The sequence below is a fragment of the Dermacentor variabilis genome, chromosome 9 (assembly GCF_050947875.1).
Source record: "Dermacentor variabilis isolate Ectoservices chromosome 9, ASM5094787v1, whole genome shotgun sequence".
Taxonomy (NCBI): Eukaryota; Metazoa; Arthropoda; class Arachnida; order Ixodida; family Ixodidae; genus Dermacentor; species Dermacentor variabilis.
The window spans coordinates 15,292,297-15,310,899 of NC_134576.1; positions in this window are offsets into that span (position 1 = coordinate 15,292,297).

Below are 18,603 nucleotides of genomic sequence, written 5' to 3' on the forward strand. Positions count from 1 at the left end.
CGATGCTATTGGGCTACTAACATGTAAAACCACATCATTAAAGAAACCTAGAACAGCTTTGGTGGTAAAAAGGGGTTCCTTACCAAGAAACGTACCGGGATGGAGAGGGAGACAATACCGGTATGCTAGAGGAAAATGTTTCCTTCTTTCTCTTTCCACGAGGATATGGAGGACGGTGAGCGCTTTCACCACATCTACTACAGATAGAAGGTTCGTTGCCAGTAAGCAGAAAATTGTGAGTACTATATGTGTGTCCTATTCTGAGTCTACAGAATAGGACATCAGTCCGTCTTGTTTTTGTAACGGGGGGCCGGAAACCTATCCTTAGCTTAATCAAATGCTGCTTATTATTTCTTACATTGTCCCAAATGCTTTGCCAGTAGCTTCGCTGTTTCGTTCGCAATAAAGGCTTCAGGTCTGCGGCAGGAATAGCAGTGGTGGAATTACCAGCTTGGAAATGTAATTGATGTGGCCATTTGGTCGGCCAGCACATTAGCTTCGATGCATCTATGACCAGGGACCCAGCGGAAGTCATGTCTACGAGACGAATAAATATTTCACACGAGCGAGTAAAGCTTAATGACAATATTATTGTGTTTTCTTAAGGACATTAGTGCTTTTACAACACTGAATGAGTCCGCGAATATTATAGCTTTCTCCAGTTTTAAGTTCTTTGTGTTTTAGCACAGACAATACTGCGTAGGCTTCTGCAGTAAAGATGCTTGTATGGGGGTTTGGTACACCTGTCTCAGAGAAAGAGGGTCCGACAGCCGCGTGATGCACACCAACATGTGATTTTGATGCATCGATGCAGAACTCCGAACAACAGTACTTCAATTGGAGTTCATGGAAATACATTCGTATTTCGAGGTGTAGTGCGTATTTTGTAACTCTTATAAAAGATATATCAGATTCTATCACCTGCCAATCCCAACGGGGTAGCTGCTTCGCTGGAGGCATTAAGCGGTGTTCGAAGAGTAGGACATCCATTTCCACGCTAAGCTCCCTCACACGGAGTGAGAAAGGCTGTCTCACAGAGGGTCGATTACGGAAAAGTGCAGTACATGTCGAATCGTTAGTAGTTTCGCAATACGTATGTTCATGATTAGAGTTCACTTTAAGCAAATATGAAAAAGCTGGTGTAAGATCTCTGCAGATTGAGTGACCACTCATTCGATTTTCATATAAGCTCTCAATGGGGCTGGTTCTGAATGCGCCTGTGGCCAGACGGATACCCAGGTGGCGGACGGGATCCAGCATCTTTAGTGCGCGTGGGGCGGCAGAGTTGTATACTATGGCGCCAAAGTCTAACCGTGATTGAATGAGGCTCTTATAAATATTCATTATACACTTCCTGTCGCTACACCATGTTGTGTGTGATAATATTTTGAGTAAGTCCATTGTTTTTAGACATTTAGCTTTAGATATTTTGTGTCGGATAAAAGTAAGTTTAGAGTCAAGTATTATACCTAGAAATTTGTGTTCTTGGTTGGCAGGTATTTCTTCTACGGATTTCTTGCACGGATTTGGAACCAGGCCTCTCTTTCTCGTAAAGAGAAGACACGAACTTTTGTGGGGGTTGATTTTAAACCCATTTTCATCTGCCCACTTAGATGTCTTGTAAATCTCTGCTGTACTTGTTTTTCACACACTGCAAGGTTACAGGAATTAAAACCTACCTGTATGTCATCTACGTAGACGGAATAAAATACAGCTGGTGGTAATGAAGCGCGGAATGTGTTCATCTTAACTATATTGTCAGGTGGTATTGGCTCGTCTCAGGTAGAAGTCCGTGCTCTGGGTGCAGTCCTTGCAGTCGGCGGCTAGCACGCTGGTCTTGGGCGACGTTGGTTTTGTCCTCGTGCTTCGGGCTTGGATCGCGGCTTTGCGGGGGCGTTCGGTACATGAACGCACAAGCACCTCCACCAGATGTCACGTGGTTGTGACGTTGAAGAACACAGTGGTAATACTGTGAAAGACAAAACTAACTTTTATTGGGCGAACCTGTGCCCACAAAAACAGGCTACACTTATAACACAACGATAGCGGCGAACACGGTCGGCGATCGTCGAAAATCTGATCAGCGGGTCAAGCGCGTCGGCTCTTATAGAGCAGTCATCGAATGTTCCAGACTAATCGTTCGGACCCGCGTGGCTTCCACAAAGTTCTACACCATTCGCGTCAGGTGATGAAATCAGATAACATAAGGTTCGGCGACAACAGACAGCGGATAGAAGCATCGATAACTTTCCAGAAACTTCGGATACATGCAGGCGCGTCCCACGCTGTGCGATTACATTTGTTAGGTGGCGAAACGTGGTTGCCCGATGAAGATAAGTACACGTGTCAATATAGAGTGTGGAGCTGAGCAGACCTCCCTGGGGTACACCAGTTTCCTGTATAAATGGACGTGAGAGTACATTCCTGACTTTCACGTGGAAGGTACGATTGGACAGATAACTTTCTACCAGGTTTAGCATATTGCCACGGATGCCCATTCCCGACAAGTCTCGCAAGATACCGTATCACCACGTTGTGTCGTACGCCTTCTCCATATCGAGGAATATCGATAAGAAGAACTGTTTGCGTACAAGCGCGTCACGAATATTCCCCTCAATGCGCCCGAGAGAGAGGGAGAGAGAGAATCAACTTTTGTGCTGAGCCCGTAGTGACGGTTGGTGCGCGCTGGCACCAGATGGGGTGGAACCTTCTTCTCAGGTCCCATATGCGTCCAGCAGTTCCTGGCCCCTAGCCGCCAGCGCGAGCTGGGTCGGTAGGTCGGGGCTGGACAACAAGGTCTCCCATCGCTCGGGGGGGTTGGCGCCCGAGATGTTCGGTTGTGGACCGACCCTCTCTGAAGCCACACTGGTAGGGATGAAGTATTTTGTTCATTTCAAGAATATGTATGAGTCGTCGGTAAATCACTTTCTCAAACAGCTTACAAAGGCAACTCGTGAGAGCTACGGGCGGTAGCTTGGCGCTGACGAAGGATCTTTACCTTGCTTCAAAATGGGGACCACGATCGCTTCTTTCCATGCAGATGGAAGATATCCAGCAGCCCAAATAGTGATAAAAAGTGCAAGTAGTGGCAGTTGTGTGTCAGTGTGTACGTTCTCAATGATGTCGTACATTATTCTATCAGGTCCCGGCGCAGAGCTGTTGCATACGATCGAGGCAGCTCTCAGCTCGGCAATGAAGAAAGCACGGTTGTATGGTGCGTTTTATGGGGATTTCCGCTAAAATGCTTTACGTTCTTTTATTTGTCTGTACTTGATGAAGCATTTTGTGTAGTGAATTGAGCTTGACACATGCTCAAAGTGCTCCTCTAGGGTGTCTGCCTGTTTCTCTAGGGTATTCCCTTGATCGTTCACCAGAGGTAACGGATTTATTTGCTGCCCTTTTACCTTCCTTACGCCATTCCAAACTTTCTCCTCCTGTGTGTACGAAGTTATACCTGAAAGGAACCTCGCCCAGCTTTCTCTCCTCGCCTGACGTCGCATCCGCCTTCCCTGCGATTTTATGTGTTTAAATTCTATTAGATTTTCTGTATTCGGCGATCTGCGCAAAATTCCACATGCCTTATTCTACCTCTTTCGCGCATTTCTACAGTCATCATTCCACCAGGGAACACGCCTTTTAGGTGAACCACTGTTCGTTTTTGGGATAAACTTTTCAGCAGCATCACAAATAAAAGCGGTAAAATATGTGACAGCATCATATATACTAAAATTGTTTATAAAATAGCGTGATAAATGAGCAGCCTCTTTAAAATGCTGCCAGTTAGCCGATGCTAATTTCCAAATGGGAACACGAGGAGGGTTTTCAAGCTGCGTTATCGAGTTTAGAGTTATAGGGAAATGGCCACTTCCAAATGGATTATTCATCACATTCCATTCCAGATGAGGGAGAAGGGAAGCGGAGCCTGTTGCGAGGTCTATGGATGAATATGAATTGTGTTGAATGCTGTAATACGTTGGTTCCTTCTTATTAAACAGGCAGGCACTAGAGGTCAGAAGAAAGTTTTCAATCAGTCGGCCTTTTGCGTCGCAACGCGCCTCTCCCCACAACGTGTTGTGGGCGTTAAAATCGCCCACAAGTATGTAAGGTTCCGGGAGCTGTTTTATCAGGTTATAGAAATCGGCTTTTTGGAGTTGCTAGCTTGGGGATATATAAATGGTACAGACAGTTAGCATCTTATTGAAAAGAACCCCTCTAATTGACACTGCCTCGAGGGGCGTCTGTAGGGCTACGTGGCGACAAGCTACAAACTTGTCTGCGAGAATTGCTACACCGCCGCCCGAGGTGTTAGCCTCATCACACTCCTTGCGAAAGATGGTGTACTGGCGAAGAAAGTTTGTTTATGTACGTTTAGATGCGTCTCCTGAACACACAGCAACTTTGGATTATGTTTGTGTAGGAGTTCTCTAATATCGTCAAGGTAATGCAGAAGTCCTCTAACATTATATTGTAATATTTGTCTATCCATTATGTTACTTGTGTTTAGTGCTGTGTGTTTAAGAGACGATTATTAGCTCACGGGCCCTTTGCAGGCGCCGTGACGGGAGTTTTGTCTTTTTTGGAGCGATCGAGAGAGCCTCGCCGCTACTTAAGCGCTGGTGGCGCCGTCTTGCTGGTGGTTGGGTCCATCGCCCCTTGCGAGGCGCTGGACACTCGCTCTTCCGAGCGCTTTGTTTGACGTGAAGGCCTCGGCACGATGGACGAGGCGTTTGAGGCCACCTGCCGGGAAGTGGATGGCCCCTTCTTCCAGTTTGGCAGAGCAGCGCTAGCTGCAACTACCGCGGGGCCAGATGGCGTAACTGCAGACTCACTGCTTGTGAGTCGGACAGCCACCGGAAGCGGTTCTGTCGCTGCCCCTTGACGCGTCACATCGGCAAAGGTGTACTTGGGCTGGTATCAAACCCACCTGCGTGCCTCCTTGAAACTTACGTAGTGTTCTACTTTGACTGTCACCATTCCCTTTTCTTTGTTCCAGGATGGGCACGACCGCGAGTACGCGGCGTGCTCCCCATCACAATTTACACAGTGGAGAGTGTTCTCGCAAGATTCGGAGGTGTGTTCATGGGCACTGTATTTCGCACAAGTTTGGCGGCCTCAGCAGCTCTGCGAACTGTGGCCGAAACGTTGGCATTTGAAACATCTGAGGGGATTGGACACGTATGGCCCAACACGGAGCTTGACGTACCCTGCCTCAATTGACTCGGGCAGGACACTTGAACCGAAGGTGATTATCAAGTGCTTGGTTTGGATTTCTTTGCCATCTCGCCTCATCTTAATTCCTTTGACATTAATAACATTCTGTTCACTGAAGCCCTCCAAGAGTTCAGCCTCAGTGAGCTCCAGCAATTCATCGTCCGACACAACGCCGCGGGTGGTGTTCATAGTACGGTGCGGGGTTATTGTTAGTTGTGTCTCCCCAAATGACACAAGTTTTGGCAGTTTCTCGTATTGCTTCTTATCACGGAGCTCCAGGAGGAAATCAGCGCTTGCCATCCCCCTAGCCATATCATCATCATCATCAGCCTAGTTACGCCCACTGCAGGGCAAAGGCCTCTCCCATACTTCTCCAACTACCCCGGTCATGTACTAATTGTGGCCATGTTGTCCCTGTAAACGTCTTAATGTCATCCGCCCACCTAACTTTCTGCCGCCCCCTGCTACGCATCCCTTCCCTTGGAATCCAGTCCGTAACCCTTAGTGACCATCGGTTATCTTCCCTCCTCATTACATGTCCGGCCCATGCCCATTTCTTTTTCTTGATTTCAACTAAGATGTCGTTTACCCGCGTTTGTTGCCTCACCCAATCTGCTCTTTTCTTATCCCTTAATGTCACACCCATCATTCTTCTTTCCATAGCTCGTTGCGTCGTCCTCAATTTCAGCAGAACCCTTTTCGTAAGTCTCCAGGTTTCTGCCCCATATGTGAGTACTGGTAACACACAGCTGTTATACACTTTCCTTTTGAGGGATAGTGGCATCCTGCTGTTCATGATTTGAGAATGCCTGCCAAACGCACCCCAGCCCATTCTTATTCTTCTGGTTATTTCAGTCTCATGATCCGGATCCGTGGTCACTACCTGCTGTTACGTTTCGCCTACGACGCGCGGTTTAGCCGGCGCGACTGCAACAAAGCGGCAGACATTTTGGCCCGTTCGGCGTCGCCGCTACGCTCCCCGCCAAGCGCGTCCAGGCATGTTCCGATGCCACGTGCCTTCATGTGCGTGTGTGAGTGTATGTGCCATTGTGCCCGACCGGAGGCGCTACGAGAGTAGAAGTCACCTTCTCCTCCCAGCCATTGTGCCCGACCAGAGGCGCTACGAGAGTAGAAGTCACCTTCTCCTCCCAGCCATTGTGCCCGACCAGAGGCGCTACGACAGTAGAAGTTACCTTCTCCTCCAAGTCTTTGTGCCCGACCGGCGGCGCTACGACAGTATGCGTCACCTTATCTCATTGTACAATCACGTGCTCGTCTATTGAGGGGTTCCTTCTTGCCCTCAACTGCGAGAGTATAAAAACAGCTGCCCCCGGACGAAAAAAGAGGGCTCCGATTTCTTCTGTTGAGTAACGTGCTCTCCCGTCTCTCTACTTCGGTCAACCTGACCGCCAACTCTTTGCGATGTTAAAATAAACAAGTTGTTTTGTTGTTACCAGTCGACTCATGCTTTGCCGGGACCTTCGGATGCTTCCAGTTGTACCCCAGGCCGCCAGGCCAACGCTACCCTTGGGGCTTGCGACCCAGGTACAACCACGGGCGTCAGCGCCGAGTTCCCAACAGGTCGTACCATCGGTGCGACCACAACAACCGATGCCATCGGAGGGATTCAAACAACTGGTGGCAGCGGTGGGATCGCGACAACGGAGGCCAGCAGCGAAGAGATGCAGTTGACTGTATGCTGAGTAGCTCAGCAACGATCCGGGAGCAGTGCAACGAGCCCTGTGTGATGACTGGTTGCCTGCAGCGGAACGACTGCGCTGGACTCTTGGCTGCGAGGTTTGGTGAGTGCGGGACTTTCTTCTTCTGAGCTTTGCCAGGCTTTTGTTAGTGTCAGAAACAGAGCTGGTAATTGTGGTTGTCGTTGCTGCCGGGTTAGTTTGCGGCAAGACAATAGTAAGCAGTAGAGAAAGCAGCATTCAGAGCAGCCATGGATTTGAAGTCGTTGCGCGAACCGAAATTGTTGGAGCTTGCAAGAGAGTTGGGTCTGGATGTCTCGGACAAACTCAGAAAACCAGAACTGCTAAAGGCTATTCTTGAGTTAGAGGCTGAGGATGACGAGCTGTCGGAATGCCTTGAGACTATTGAGGAGAGGTCAAAAAGACAGGAGCGCGAACTTAAAGAGCAAAAAGAGAGACATGAGCGCGAACTTAGAGAGCAAAAAGAGAAACAGGAGCGCGAACTTAAAGAACAGAAAGAAAAAGAAGAGCGTCAACACGCTTTGGAAATGAAGCGTCTTGAGGTAGAGATGGAACGCGCTCGTAATGGAAGTCAGGCACACGGTGCAGGAGAACGCGTATTGTTCAAAATGACTGACCTGATGCGGCCGTTTAAGCTTGGAGAGGACATTGGTTTGTTCCTGGTTAACTTCGAGCGAACGTGCGAGAAGCAGGGGTTCTCTCGGGAAACGTGGCCACAGCGCTTGCTCACTTTGTTACCCGGCGAGGCGGCCGACGTAGTCGCTCGCTTGGATAGAGAGGAGGCAGAGGATTTCGACACAGTGAAATCGAGTCTTCTAAAAAAGTACCGGCTGTCAGCGGAGGCGTTCCGTTGGAAGTTTCGGGAAAATGAGAAAAGCAGAAGTGAGTCATACACAGAGTTTGCGTACAAGCTTATGTCAAACATGCAGGAGTGGCTCAAAGAAGAGAAAGCGTTCGGTGACCACGATAAGGTTCTGCAGTGTTTTGGGCAAGAACAGTTTTATAGTCGGTTACCGGAAAACGTGCGGTACTGGGTCTTGGATAGGCCAGACGTTTGTACGGTGGCTAAAGCCGCTGAGCTAGCCGAGGAGTTTGTGACGCGTCGGGCTCGCGGAGCTAAGGCCGGTCAAAAGGGTGAATTTGGCTCGAAGTTTGAGAGGCCGAAATTCACGCCCATGAGATTAAAGGGGGACACGCGTAGTGAGGATGCGAGTGAAAGCAGTCCGACCAAACGTAAAGAGACGGCGGCAGCCAAACGCAGAAAGCGGTTCGAGATGAGGCAAGCGCGCGTTTGTTATACGTGCCAGAAGCCGGGTCACTTTTCGGCGCAGTGTCCGGAAACAACACCAAAAGTCGTGTTTTTTTCATTATGCAGCACTGACGAGAACATGAAGCTTCTCGAGCCTTACATGCGAGACCTCCTCGTGAACGGGAAAGAGTGCCGAGTGCTTCGCGATTCCGCAGCTACGATGGATGTAGTTCACCCGTCTTACGTAGAACCCCATATGTTCACGGGCGAGTGCGCATGGATCAAGCAAGCCGTGGAAGCTCATAGCGTGTGTCTGACAGTAGCAAAGGTGCTTATTGAAGGACCTTTCGGAGCGCTTGAGACGGAGGCGGCCGTGTCATCTATGCTGCCCCCCCAGTACCCGTACCTATTTTCAAACAGGTCCGATCACCTCCTGCGCGAGAAGGGGCTTTTGTTTGGTGAGGCTAGCGTTCAGGCCTTAACCAGGTCGAAGGTTCGGGAGCTCGCTGCAAAGGCGGTAGTTGCGGGGCCGACGTTATCGAACAATGAAAAAGGGTCAGAGGTGCAGCAAGCTGACGAACTGAATAAAATTGAGCCTGTAGCGTTGAAGGCGCCAGATACTGGAGAGGAAAGGCCCGATAAGGGAAAGTTAGAAGAGCTATCTGCAGATTTGCTCATCGCGCCTACGTCAGACGGACTTAATAGGTTGCTAAAAGTCAGCCGGTCGGCTTTGATAGCCGAGCAAAAGAAGGATGGTAGCCTAGAAAACATACGCTGCAATGTCAAGGAAGGTATCGCCAGGAAAAATGCGCGTTTTGTGGAAAGAGGTGGAGTCCTGTACCGGAAGTATCTAGACCGCAGAGGAGTGGAGTTCGATCAGCTGATCGTTCCTCAATGCTATCGTCAGGATCTGTTGCGCTTGTCGCATGGGGGTTCGTGGTCCGGACACCTTGGAGTTAAGAAAACTAAGGACCGTCTCTTGCAAGAGTACTATTGGCCAGGGTGTTTTCGGGACGCAGACCATTTCGTGAGGACATGTGACACCTGTCAGCGGGTTGGCAAACCAGGGGACAAATCAAGGGCGCCGTTGAAATTGGTACCTATCATTACGGAGCCTTTTAGACGGCTCGTTATTGATGCAGTGGGACCTCTGCCGGTAACAGCCACGGGGTACAGACACATTTTGACTGTGATCTGCCCAGCGACAAAGTTCCCTGAAGCAGTGCCGCTTAAAGAACTCAGCTCAGTTGAGATAGTCAATGCACTACTGTCCATATTTGCGCGAGTTGGTTTTCCTGCGGAAATCCAATCAGATCAGGGCACAGTGTTTACTAGCGCTTTGACGACAACTTTTCTCGAAAGGTGTGGGGTAAAGCTGCTACACAGCTCAGTGTACCACCCACAGTCGAATTCCGTTGAGAAGCTCCACTCCGTCATGAAGCGCGTGTTGAGAGCATTGTGTTTTGAACATCGAACTGACTGGGAGCTGTGTCTGCCTGGGGTGATGTTTGCATTAAGGACCGCGCCGCATGCGGCTACGGGGTTTTCGCCAGCTGAGCTGGTGTACGGTCGCTCGCTTCGGTCTCCGCTTCGCATGCTTCGAGAATCGTGGGAAGGCAGGGGCGACGACCCAGTCGTGGTGGAGTACGTGCTTAAGCTCCTCGAACGCTTAAGTAGGGCACAGGAGTTGTCAGGTGAAGGAATGGCAAAGGCCCAGCAGAGGGCCAAGGTTTATTATGATCGGACAGCCAGGGCCCGTCGTTTTGAGGTGGGCGATGAGGTCATGATATTGCGCACATCGCTAAACAACAAACTAGACGTGCAGTGGGAGGGCCCAGCACGAATTGTTCAGAAACTGTCGGACGTTAACTACGTGGTGAGTCTGCCAGGAAAGCGGAAAGCACAGCAAGTTTACCACTGTAATCTGCTCAAACCTTATAGACAAAGGGAAGCAGTGGTGTGCATGATGGTAAACGTTCCTGAAGAGCTTCCGGTCGAGCTTCCGGGACTAGGCTCAGTGACGAACAGGGAAGACATCGGTCAAGTCATTAGTGACCTTATCAGTAAAGCACCGCTGTCGCCTGAGCAGAAAACCGAACTACACCAGCTATTACAAGAGTTTCAAGGTCTGTTCTCTGAGAGGCCTGGTAGGACTTCTGTCCTTACTCATGATATAGAACTTACCTCCCCAGAGCCAGTACGATCCAAGGCGTATCGGGTGTCACCCCGCCAGAGCGATATTATGGAGGCTGAGGTAAAGAAAATGCTACAGCTCGGTGTTATTGAGGCAGGTGAGAGTGATTATACCTCCCCTTTGATTTTAGTTGAGGTACCGGGCAAGGAACCTCGTCCTTGCGTCGACTACCGCAGGCTTAATTCCATCACTAAGGATCAAATTTATCCGATCCCTAACATCGAGGAGCGCCTTGAGAAAGTTAGTAGCGCTCAGTTTATTTCCACCCTAGATCTTGTCAGGGGTTATTGGCAGGTTCCACTTACAGAAGAGGCTAGTAGGTATGCGGCGTTCATTTCACCAATGGGAACATTCCGTCCTAAAGTATTGAGTTTTGGTTTGAAGAACGCGCCATACTGTTTTTCAAGCCTCATGGATAAAGTGTTGCGGGGACAGCAAGAATTCGCTTTACCGTATCTAGACGACGTAGCGATATTCTCCGCATCCTGGTCTGAGCATATGGCACACTTGCGGGCAGTGCTAACCCGCCTGCGCGAAGCGGGCTTGACAGTCAAGGCTCCTAAGTGCCAGTTAGCACAGGCCGAGGTTGTCTACCTCGGTCACGTGATTGGTCAGGGTCGTCGCCGCCCCTCTGAAATAAAGGTGGCCGCTGTGCGAGACTTCCCGCAACCGCGCACGAAGACCGATATTCGGTCGTTCTTAGGTGTCGCCGGCTACTATCAGAGGTACATCCCCAGGTACTCTGATATCGCGGCTCCCCTGACGGATGCTCTAAGAAAGACAGAGCCTCAAACAGTCGTCTGGGACGAGACAAAGGAAAGAGCTTTTAGCGCCCTAAAGAGTGCCCTAACAAGCCAGCCTGTGCTACGATCGCCAGACTATACAAAAGGGTTCGTTGTTCAGTGCGATGCTAGTGAGCGAGGCATGGGCGTTGTACTGGGCCAACGGGAAAATGGAGAAGTAGAACACCCCGTCCTGTATGCTAGTCGTAAGCTGACCAGTCGTGAGCAGGCGTATAGCGCCACCGAGAAAGAGTGTGCATGTCTCGTGTGGGCCGTTCAGAAATTGTCATGCTATCTAGCCGGCTCGAGGTTTATCATTGAGACGGATCACTGCCCTCTCCAATGGCTGCAGACCATCTCTCCCAAAAATGGCCGCCTCCTGCGCTGGAGCCTCGCTTTGCAACAATATTCCTTTGAGGTGCGTTACAAAAAGGGGAGTCTCAACGGTAACGCCGATGGCTTAAGTCGAAGCCCCTAACGTAGGAATCAGCCTCAAAATTGTTTGTTACTGATGTTTTTCTTCCTGAGGCAGGATTTTTTTAACATATTGCTTTTGTTTAGTGTTTCAAAGTGATGATATGCTTTCTAGTGCAATTTTCCAATTTGTGGACGCGTTCTGAGTGATGCTAGACTACTGTAAGGAACTAGGCAGTGGTATAAAAGGGGAAAGAGCCTGGCAGGGCTTAGTGAGGATTGTGCCGTGCTTGCTGACTGAGCGGTTGAGTTTCAGCGTAGTTCTAACGCTTGCCGGGAACGAGAACAAAAATGTGAACTCTCCCGAAGTCACTTTGCAGTGTCCCGTGCGAACCTGAACGAGAGAACGAGGCCTTCTCTGTGCGCTGCGCTCAAGAAACGTCGAGGGACGCCCGACTTCGGTTATGAGCATCATCGAGCGACATCCCTCCGGACAGCGGATGCAGTCCCCTGTCCATCGGGATCTCCTTCCCCCGGCGGGGCGGTCTTTTACGTTTCGCCTACGACGCGCGGTTTAGCCGGCGCGACTGCAACAAAGCGGCAGACATTTTGGCCCGTTCGGCGTCGCCGCTACGCTCCCCGCCAAGCGCGTCCAGGCATGTTCCGATGCCACGTGCCTTCATGTGCGTGTGTGAGTGTATGTGCCATTGTGCCCGACCGGAGGCGCTACGAGAGTAGAAGTCACCTTCTCCTCCCAGCCATTGTGCCCGACCAGAGGCGCTACGAGAGTAGAAGTCACCTTCTCCTCCCAGCCATTGTGCCCGACCAGAGGCGCTACGACAGTAGAAGTTACCTTCTCCTCCCAGTCTTTGTGCCCGACCGGCGGCGCTACGACAGTATGCGTCACCTTATCTCATTGTACAATCACGTGCTCGTCTATTGAGGGCTTCCTTCTTGCCCTCAACTGCGAGAGTATAAAAACAGCTGCCCCCGGACGAAAAAAGAGGGCTCCGATTTCTTCTGTTGAGTAACGTGCTCTCCCGTCTCTCTACTTCGGTCAACCTGACCGCCAACTCTTTGCGATGTTAAAATAAACAAGTTGTTTTGTTGTTACCAGTCGACTCATGCTTTGCCGGGACCTTCGGATGCTTCCAGTTGTACCCCAGGCCGCCAGGCCAACGCTACCCTTGGGGCTTGCGACCCAGGTACAACCACGGGCGTCAGCGCCGAGTTCCCAACAGGTCGTACCATCGGTGCGACCACAACAACCGATGCCATCGGAGGGATTCAAACACTGCCCTAAGTAGATGTAGTCCCTTACCCCTTCCAGTGCTTCGCTACCTATCGTAAACTGCTGTTCTCTTCCGAGCCTGTTAAACATTACTTTAGTTTTCTGCAGATTAATTTTCAGACCCGCCCTTCTGCTTTGCCTCTCCAGGTCAGTGAGCATGCATTGCAATTGGTCTCCTGAGTTACTAAGCAAGGCAATATCATCAGCGAATCGCAAGTTGCTAAGGTATTCTCCATCAACTTTTATCCCCAATTCTTCCCACTCCAGGCCTCTGAATACCTCCTGTAAACATGCTGTGAATAGCATTGGACATATCGTATCTCCCTGTCTGACGCCTTTCTTTATAGGGATTTTGTTGCTTTCTTTGTGGAGGACTACGGTGGCTGTGGAGCCGCTATAGATATCTTCCAGTATCTTTACATATGGCTCATCTACACCCTGATTCCGTAATGCCTCCATGACTGCTGAGGTTTCGACTGAATCAAACGCTTTCTCGTAATCAATGAAAGCTATATATAACGGTTGGTTATATTCTGCACATTTCTCTATCACTTGATTGATAGTGTGAATATGGTCTATTGTTGAGTAGCCTTTACGGAATCCTGCCTGGTCCTTTGGTTGACAGAAGTCTAAGGTGTTCCTGATTCTATTTGCGATTACCTTAGTAAATACTTTGTAGGCAACGGACAGTAAGCTGATCGGTGTATAATTTTTCAAGTCTTTGGCGTCCCCTTTCTTATGGATTAGGATTATGTTAGCGTTCTTCCAAGATTCCGGTACGCTGGAGGTTATGAGGCATTGCGTATACAGGGTGGCCAGTTTCTCTAGAACAATCTGACCACCATCCTTCAACAAATCTGTTGTTACCTGATCCTCCCCAGCTGCCTTCCCCCTTTGCATAGCTCCTAAGGCTTTCTTTACTTCTTCTGGCGTTACCTGTGGGATTTCGAATTCCTCTAGGCTATTCTCTCTTCCACTATCGTCGTGGGTGCCACTGGTACTGTATAAATCTCTATAGAACTCCTCAGCCACTTGAACTATCTCATCCATATTAGTAACGATATTGCCGGCTTTGTCTCTTAACGCACACATCTGATTCTTGCCTATTCCTAGTTTCTTCTTCACTGTTTTTAGGCTTCCTCCGTTCCTGAGAGCCTGTTCAATTCTATCCATATTATAGTTCCTGATGTCCGCTGTCTTACGCTTGTTGATTAACTTAGAAAGTTCTGCCAGTTCTATTCTAGCTGTAGGGTTAGAGGCTTTCATACATTGGCGTTTCTTGATCAGATCTTTCGTCTCCTGCGATAGCTTACTGGTTTCCTGTCTAACGGAGTTACCACCGACTTCTATTGCGCACTCCTTAATGGTTCCCATGAGATAGTCGTTCATTGCTTCAACACTAAGGTCCTCTTCCTGAGTTAAAGCCGAATACCTGTTCTGTAGCTTGATCCGGAATTCCTCTAGTTTCCCTCTTACCGCTAACTCATTGATTGGCTTCTTGTGTACCAGTTTCTTCCGTTCCCTCCTCAAGTCTAGGCTAATTCGAGTTCTTACCATCCTATGGTCACTGCAGCGTACCTTGCCGAGTACGTCTACATCTTGTATGATGCCAGGGTTCGCGCAGAGTATGAAGTCGATTTCATTTCTAGTCTCACCATTCGGGCTCCTCCACGTCCACTTTCGACTAACCCGCTTGCGGAAAAAGGTGTTCATTATCCGCATATTACTCTGTTCTGCAAACTCTACTAATAATTCTCCTCTGCTATTCCTAGAGCCTATGCCATATTCCCCCACTGACTTGTCTCCAGCCTGCTTCTTGCCTACCCTGGCATTGAAGTCGCCCATCAGTATAGTGTATTTTGTTTTGACTTTACCCATCGCCGATTCCACGTCTTCATAAAAGCTTTCGACTTCCTGGTCATCATGACTACATGTAGGGGCATAGACTTGTACCACCTTCAATTTGTACCTCTTATTAAGTTTCACAACAAGACCTGCCACCCTCTCGTTAATGCTATAGAATTCCTGTATGTTACCAGCTATTTCCTTATTAATCAGGAATCCGACTTCTAGTTCTCGTCTCTCCGCTAAGCCCCTGTAACACAGTACATGCCCGCTTTTTAGCACTGTATATGCTTCTTTTGTCCTCCTAACCTCACTGAGTCCTATTATATCCCATTTACTACCCTCTAATTCCTCCAATAACACTGCTAGACGCGCCTCACTAGATAGCGTTCTAACGTTAAACGTTGCCAGGTTCAGATTCCAATGGCGGCCTGTCCGGAGCCAGGTATTCTTAGCACCCTCTGCAGCGTTACAGATCTGACCGCCGCCGTGGTCAGTAGCCATATAACCGGGGCCAAAAACATCAGTCAAAATCTTTGATACAAGGAACGGTGAAATGGTGCGCACTGCTTTGTCGGGTTTTTCCGAATTAACTACATGGAAATGTGGGAAATTTTGGACTTGGCGTCCGAAAAACGGGAAGACTTCATGGGTGCGCCTTTTTTTGAGGGTGATCAGGTAGTGGAGGAAAGGAGCTATCCATAGAAGAATTGCAGTTTTCTGTAAGAACCCCAGCTACGCACCATGGAGCCCTACAAGGGGACGCTACAGAGACTAAAAACTGGTCCTGCAAATGCGAGCTGTACGTTATCATTATAACCAAATATGAGATAACCTAGGTTGGCTATTCACACAAGGTTAACCCTTGCTGGCTGGAAAAATTGTAAGTAAGCGGAAGCTAGGAGAAGACAGGAAAGATGAAAAGTGAGAGAAAGACGAAGACTGCAAGGAGAGAGAGACAGGAAAAGGCAACTAAGGACGGGGGACCTTAAAGGTCCGAACACCCGGCATCGGCTCAACACCCAGGATCTCCTTTCCCCGGACACGGCTAAGCCGCGCATGGCTACACGCTGGAGGGTCCAACGTTGGTGTGCTCGGGTACGTGGTGTCGCAAAGCACCAAACGCCTGCTGACGCAGACGCGCCTGTGGGGCCGTTTTGATCTTATGGAAGCATTGTAAGCTAGAGGATTTTACTAATTGGTGCATTTTTGTGTTTTCTTTTGAGCAACCATAGTTTTCTGAGGCAGGCTACACAGATATCGGATATATTGTCACGTGGTAGTGACGGTGAAAAAATCAGTCAAACTGGGAAAGGCGAAACTAGCGTTTTATTGGGTTAACTTGTGCCCTTAAAAACAGGCTACAGTCAAAGAACGGTGACAGCGGCAAACACAGTCGGCGATGGTCGAAAATCTGATCAGCGGGTCAAGCGCGTTTGCTTTTATACATCAGTCGTCAAGTGTTCCAGAGTAATCGCTGGGACCCGCGTGCCTTTCACAAAGTTCGACATTATTCGCGCCACGCACCCATGCAAGACCCGAGAGATCGTGAAAAAACTGCTTTCGTGACGCCAGACGGGGTGTACGAATTTAAAGTCTTGCCTTTCGGCTTGTGTTCTGCCCCTGCTATGTTCCAACGCCCCATAGATACTGTATTTTCGGGTCTGAAGTGGAAAACCTGCTTAGTGTATCTCGACGACGTCATCGTGTTCTCCGCAACGTTTGATGAACACCTCGAACGGCTTGACGCGGTTCTGCAGTCCATACCAGCCTCACCTTGAAGCCGCAGAAATGCCACTTTGGCTTCGCGGAACTGCAGTTTCTCGCTCACGTCGTCAGCCACGCAGGTGTCCGGCCGGATCCTGAAAAAATTGCAGCCGCCGCACAGTATTCCGTACCATCCGATAAAGAGGCTGTCAGGCGTTTCCTCGGCCTCTGTGCCTATTACCGGCGGTTTATTGCAGACTGTGCGCGCATTGCGTCGCCGTTAACTAGCCTGACGTGAGACGCCGTTGCTTTTGTATGGGGCGACGAAGAACAAGTTGCATTCAACGACTTGCGGCAACGTCTCCAGACACCTCCAGTGCTTGCTCACTTTGATGAGACCGCTCCTACATTGCTCCACACTGATGCCAGCAATGTCGGCTTGCGAGCTGTTCTTGTGCAGCGGCAAGGCGACACAAAAAGAGTGCTTGCCTATGCAAGTAGAACACTCTCACGTACAGAGGCTAATTACTCCCCAACTGAGAAAGAATGCCTCGCCGTGGTATGAGCGGTTATGAAATTTCGCCCATATTTGTATGGCCGCCACTTCACGATTATCAGCGACCACCATTCGCTATATTAGTTGATAAGCCTTAATGATCCTTCTGGACGACTGGCGCGTTGGAGCCTAAGGCTGCAAGAGTTTGACATGACTGTCACGTACAAGTCGGGGAAACGACATACGGATGCTGACTGCTTGTCTCGATCGCCGATAGAGTCACCTGCTCCGCCCGAAGAAGAAGACTCAGCATCTCTTTGTGTTATGGACACATCCACCATCGCGCAACAACAACGGAACGACCCTGAGTTGCTTGAACTAATCAATTACATGGAGGGAAGATCTGCGAAACCATCTAGAGTTTTCGCAAGAGGACTGTCGTCGTTTTGTTTACGGGCCAAGGTCCTTTACAAAAAAAAACTTTTCTCCGACCGGGTCCCCCTATCTGCTTGTCATTCCTGCAGCTCTTCGCACGGAAGTACTTCAAGCGTGCCACAACGAGGTGACTTCTGGTCACTTAGGCTACACGCGAACATTGGCCAGAGTGCAGCAAATGTACTACTGGCCGAGACTTACCACCGCCGTGAAACATCACGTTCGCACTTGTCTCGACTGCCAGAGGCGCAAGTCGCCTCTGACGAAACCAGCCTACCTCCTACAACCCGTCCAGGTCCCTCGAAGACCATTTGATCAAATCGGAATGGATATTTTGGGCCCACTTCCTACTTCTACTGCAGGCAATCGCTTTGTTATCGTCCCAACCGACTGTCTCACACATTACGCCGAAACAAAGGCAATCCAAAGCAGCACAGCAGCCGAGGTAGCGCGCTTTTTCATTGAGCATGTGGTGTTGCGACACGGCGCGCCAACTGTCGTAATAACAGACCGAGGAACCGCATTTGCGGCTGAACTTTTAGATCACGTCTCGCTACCAAGTGGAACGGCCCATCGAAAGTCAACCGCCTACCATTCACAAACCAATGGGTTAACAGAGCGCCTAAACAAAACCATTGAAGACATGCTATCAATGTACGTGGATGTCGAACATAAAAATTGGGACGACATCCTACCGTATATGACCTTTGCATATAACACGGCGAAACAAGAGACGACGCGCATGACTCCGTTCACCCTTGTTCACGGACGGGATGTACGAACGATGCTGGATGCGATGCTTCCACACGACTTTGGCGACACTGATACGGACGCCGATGTGCTTACGCAACGCCCAAAAGAAGCTCGGCAGCTCGCGCGCTTGCGGATCTGCCAGCAGCAACACTACGACGCATGCCGCTACGATCCTCACCGTAGAATAGTTACATATGAAGTCGGCCACAGAGTATGGGTTTGGACACCCATACGGAAATGAGGCCTCTCCGAGAAACTGTTAAGGCGATATTTTGGACCATATCGGGTACTGCGGCGACTCAGTGATGTCACCTATGAGGTCGTTCCCAATAATTCCAACTGTACGCGGCGCCGCCACACCGTCCTGAACTTGTGCACGTTGTCCGCATGAAGCCGTATGTGAACGAATAACTAGGCTAGCGGCCTTTACTTCCGCAACTGACGTTTCTTGTCTAGCATCAGGACGATGCTGTCGTAGGGAGGGACAAATGACGCGTCTATTCTATGC